Source organism: Poecilia mexicana, unplaced genomic scaffold (genome assembly GCF_051168715.1).
Source record: "Poecilia mexicana isolate PSO_F unplaced genomic scaffold, ASM5116871v1 scaffold_6, whole genome shotgun sequence".
Classification (NCBI taxonomy): Eukaryota; Metazoa; Chordata; class Actinopteri; order Cyprinodontiformes; family Poeciliidae; genus Poecilia; species Poecilia mexicana.
The window spans coordinates 15,601,551-15,607,550 of NW_028263375.1; positions in this window are offsets into that span (position 1 = coordinate 15,601,551).

Consider the following 6,000-nt stretch of genomic DNA (forward strand, 5'->3'; position numbering starts at 1 on the left):
CCTTCTATTGGTCAGAGTAAATGTTACTTAATTCAAAAATACCTCATTCATTACTTAAGAATCAGATGTTGTGTAACCATTTAAAAACAGCAAAAGAAAAATATATATCTTATCTTATGACAAGTCGTTCTGCTTACATTCTTTTTGAAACATTGCAAATGTTTATGCCGTAAATGTAAATTCATAAATTCAAATAAAAATATATTTGTCTTTCATGAAAACTTAATCTTTTGTGGACTGAATAGGCATGTATTTACCTATCAAATCAGTAGATTTCTTGAATATAGTCACTTATGAATATTAACAGACAATTTTGAAAATCTGAATAAATCTACTCTCATCTCCAGATAAAAACCTTTAAGTTAAATCCTGAATATATTTATATTATCACAACAGCATTAAACAGTTTTTAAAAAGGTGATGGTATTAAATTACTAACCTATGACCCACCTGCCACAAACAACAGCTGCAGGCAAAAAGCTGTCACTTCCAAACCCACCAGAAAGTGAACAACAGTGCAAGAGTCATTTCAGAACAAATCTGTGGGTGTTTTTGAATTGCACAACCACAGACCATAAGTCTACGAATAGAGAAGTGCAAAGCCAAACAACATTTTCAAAAGCAATAAGACGTCTTAAGCCAGCGTTGCCCAAAGTCGGTCCTCGAGGGCCGGCATCCTGCATGTTTTAGTTCTCTCCCTGGTTTAACACACCTGGATCATTATAAGATGGCTCATTAGAGGGCCTAAGAGGAACATTGACTTGCTGAAAAGTTTGTTACCACCACCAGGGAGAGAACTAAAACGTGCAGGATGCCGGCCCTTGACGACCAACTTTGGGCACCCCTGTCTTAAGCATTTAACTGCTCAATATCTGGAAACATTGCCTGCCATCATGGACTTGCTTCTTCCGTTGCCATTGCCAAACTGCAAACATAAGCAGACTACAATTCTGCAACAGCGCAAAAAGATCAAAGTCATCATTTTTAGCAACTCCCTCTGTCCATTGATTGGCCAGGACGAAGTTCATTCTGAGAAATTTAGTTCAATGGCAAAAGAACTGAAGGGAGACGAGAATCAAGCAGAACTGCATAGGAAGGTAATATAAAGAAATACTAATTAGCAATCTGTAGTCTAATCTAAAATATTCGTTCTCATATTTTTCATTAAGCTGATGAAACTATGATACAGAATGTGAAAAACTTTCCAAAAATATATATATTACACTAAAAAACTAAAGCAAGGTGATGAGGCAAACAGCAAATAATAATAAGGATTCATTTAATAAATAAATTGTGCTCTTACTTTTAATTATTCAGCACAATTTAATATTTTACTAATTTATAGTTATGTGTTTTCCAGTTTAGATGAAGCACAAATTGACAGTAAATTTGAAAATAAATATAAAAAAAAACATTAAAAGTTATTGCAAAAAAATGTCTACTGATAGTCGAGACTGACTAAACTCTGCAGTGTTCTGCACTGTTTACAAAATAATCTCTGCAAGGTTTTCATCTGCTGGTCATGTGCATCATCAAATATTTACCATGTGATTAATTTTAGGCAACTAAAACCAAAAGGGAAAAGACTTAATATGTTTAATTATTTAGTTCAGTCAACACTGCAACACTGAAACACGAGACAAAGTCTAAGCATTTAATGCACAACATGCTCATACAGTCTTCATGTTGCTGCCCTGTGGGCACCAAAAGAGCCACTGGGTGTACAAGGAACAGATGTCACAGCCTTCTCTCAGGAAGAATTTAAGTCACAAACAGAAATATCATTTTGTTTCTGAGCGAATGTTACCTGATTGTAGAGAGCACACACATGTAGGGCAGTGTTTCCAGATGCATTCTGGGAACTCATGTCAGCTCCGTAGAACAGCAGGTGTTCCAAGTGCTGCACGTGGCCGTAGCGGCACGCCTAAAATGACAAATTAATAAACGTAACTCCTTTTGCTCAGTGTTTTTTATTAGACTATGTCCATCATTTGGACAGTCAGATGATAAATGAGGTGTTTTACAGAATGACATGAAGGAACCACATTCCTACAAGATATGAGGGACTTGGACAAATAAGAATAATAAAGAGTGTTTAAACACTGGAGAGCTGGGCTAAAGCCAGCGTCCATTACCAGAATTTCCTTTTGTCTACTAGTCATATTCAAGATGTTACTGTGACCTACATTTTCTATTTGCCCAATGAAATAGAACACTGATTCTGGTTTTTGGTTATCTAAACAATGGTTGAATACAGTAAATCACAAACCTTAGCAATACTGAGAGAGCTGAATTTTGAGTTTTTTCCTATATTTTCCTTAACTTTAATTTGTGGTGACTGCTCAGTCTACTGGGATGAAAGCTGTTGCAAACTATCCTGAAGCTGCTCCAGCCTTCCTTTTAACTACGTCTTATAGAAACTCATCTTTACTCACAACAACAGATACTAAAAGGATGAGAAAATCTTGTTTGCACCACCTGAGGCTAAATGTAAATGTGTGATGTTATTCTGGTAGGACATTTTCTGCACGGCTGCTGCTGCACCTAACTTGGAGCAATATATTTTTCATCTTTTCTATACTTTCCACTTGCGTCCTTTGTCATTCACATAAAGGAAAAAACTCTTTCCCCAGCCATTGTTCTCTCACTCCTGTGTTTTGTCTCATTGGAGTGCACTGTAGAAGTGAGAGAGCACACAAATGATGCTGGGATTTTTCTTAGTTACAAGCTATGTGCACTGCATTCTATTTCAGACAATATGTACTTAAAGATTGCTAACGCTAAAATAAATGCAAAATGCAGGAAAAAAAAATACACACCAACACACAGCAAAGAGTTGGAGTCAAAAGGCATAAAACTGATTAAAATGTCTTTGAGTGAAGGGCAGCACAGTTATTTGATAATGCAATATCAGTTCAGACATCAAAAAACAGTATCTGTTTAAAAGAATCCAGGCAATAACAATGGCAATGTTTCTCTTTATTGTCAGATACTTTAAATGTTTGAATGTCTTGTGCGTATCTCTCTGCTGACTGGTCTATAAATGAGGTGCACATTGTCCTATAAATTTTTTATTTTTTTATTTTTTTTTGCTGTTTTCAAGTTTCACTCACTATTTTCTTTCTTTCTGTCTTTCTATTTTTTTTGTTGTCCAATTCTACAATTTATTTGTATTATTATTTCAAATTATATGAGAAAAATGAAGGTTCATTTCCTTCTGTTTTTAATGCTAGTCAAGAGAAGCATTTGTTACAAATGAAATTAATTCTACAAGACTTTTAGTTAAATTAAAATCTGACAACCTTCAGACTTTTTTGTCAATTGTCAATTAGAATAAAAGAAGACCAGACAAACAAAAAACCTGCCAAACCTGTGATATTCATAAATAAATGTACATAAAATGATGGGTATTCTCTCAGTTGTCTAGATAATATTTGCACCAAAAAACATAATCTTTATGAAATGGACAGAAGTAAATGATTTTCATTTGCCTCCAGTGACAGCATAAAGAATAATTAACTTAATAGCAAATTCTGGAAGCTTCTGCTTTCTCCTTACATTATTGTTTTAATGGAGTTACAAATCTTTGAGCACAGTGGTTGTTGCAGCTTTCCTTGTTTATGAAGTACTTCCATGTTTTAAACAAATGTGACACGTGACCAGTAGCCAGGTGTAACGCAGTCCAAAATAAAGGTATTTTGTATTGAGTTAAGTTCATGGAAGGTGTGATAATTTAGAATGTGTTAAACATGTTCGCCTAAACATTTTAAAATTGTTATAAATAAGTGTTGACAAAAAACTGTTCTTATAAGTACATAAGTAATATGGTAGAATCAGTTTGAAGAATTTGGAAATATGTAGTTAAAACTTTACAGCCTTACAATGGATTTGTCTGCTTCACATTTTCAGTCTTAACGAAATGAAGATGAGGCCAACCATAAACTCCAGGCTTCACTGGATAATAAGGTCACATTTAAACTGGCCTGAAACCATTTAGAGTGTTCAATTATGGGAACATTCCTAGTTTTTTGTTAATTTGTTCTTTTCTCCCTGTTGTGTTAAACAAATGTTAACATTTTTACAAGTTTATAAAAGTCAGTTTTTTACCTGCTCAAGCCAAAGATTATAGTTTGTAGTTTCTTCTTACTGTCTTTTTATCTGTACGGTTTACAATGCTGTCAAAGAAAATTATTATATGACTTTCTACTGTTCAGCAACATAGAGGTTGTACATTTCCATAAGTGTAATTAAAAAAGGTGATTATTCATAAGAGCCCACCTCACTACTTTTTGAAAGCATCATGACCTTATAGTTTAAAAGTTATAATCATCAAGTAATGGTTCTCTCTGGATACAATTATGAACACTCACCTCTGCCTGAAAGCAATATGGAAGTGAGAGTTTGTCAGACTGATTGAGACATGCTGAAGTGTGTGTATGTATTTCTGGCTATGTCAAGTAGAGTTGGCATAGGCAATTAAAATGTTGGCAAAATAAAGAATTACACTGTCTGACAGACTGCATGTCCTCATTAAACTATGCTAAGGTTATACCAGAAAACAGCAGAGCCACTAAAGTTAAACATGAAAAAAAAGTGATTAACCTTCTGATGCCTCATAATAATATTCATCCAGAAATATTCACCAAAAGATGTTGTTAATCTTATTGTGGAAAGTAAAAGTGAATTTTTTAATGTTATGATGATTTTCCAAAGTTGAGTTGAATCTACCAAATGTTATATTGGACTTCTCTGCACTTCTGTTTAACTTGCAGTAGTTCTCAGGACATAACGTTCCTATTACATCTTGAGATTTTTAATATTCCTCGACTATGTAATTAAAAAGAAATAATAAAGATCCACAGTTGTGTTCATTATTGGTCTCTTTACATAAGCGTGTGACTGGGATATTTTATTAATCGTTGCATCACCAGTTGAGGCATTGCAGCATTTTTACCCTTAAAATTGCTTTTTCTATTTTTACATGCGCAAACATAAATCCACAGTTTACTAATAAATTGTTGTGATAAGCTGCCTGTTTTTCTTGCTTCATTAAAACTCAGGAATACCATTCTTCAGGAGATCCTAGTGAGACTTTGCATTTACTCATAGGGAATTCTGCCAAATGAAAACATTAAGTACACATGAAGAAAGAGCAAAGACTTTCAAAATTACATTGAATTGAACTTTGAAAACCAAACCATTTCTTTTCCGCAATCCAGCCTTTAAAGCTCTTAACACTTTGTGTGTGTCACATTGTATTTATTACCTGGTGTATTTCCTGCCAGCCGTTCTCATCCTCACAGCCGACCTGTGCGTGGTCATGCAGCAGCAGTTCACAGCAGTATGGGTCTCCTCCGACCATTGCACTGTGGTAGAGAGGAGTAAGACCCCTGCTGTCTTTATAGTCAGGAGAAGCACCCAAGTCCAACAGTGTCTGTAGGCAAAGTTTTAGTTTTAAAGTGTTTTGTTACCAGTTAGAAGATGACCGTCATGCATTTTAAACGTGAAAGCAAGACAGAAATGAAGTGGTGGTAGAGATGGGAATGTTGTAGTAAATTTCCTCATCCTAAAATCTATGTTATTTACATGCATGGAAAATAGACTTTGGTAATTTGTAAAAAAAAAAAAAAAAAAAAAAAAAAAAAAGTTAAAGATATATTTTCCCTTATTTAAAGAGGATTGCAGGAATATTGATTTATACCTCTTCAACTTTTTTCACATCTCATCACATTACGACCACAAATCTAAAAGTATTCCATGACGATGCAATGTGATATCACAAAGTAACACATAACTTTGAAGAAGTAGAATATATCTTTAACTTTATTTTTCTTTTTTTTTCTTTTTTTTTTTTATGACTAACCCACAGCTGGTTGAAACATGCCCCAAAAGTCTTGGTGCTACAGCAAGAGGTGCAACTGCAAAAGTTTGCATATACACATGCAAACTTTTCAGTTTTTGTGACAAACATTTTAAACTTCATCTCATTTTCCTTCCTTT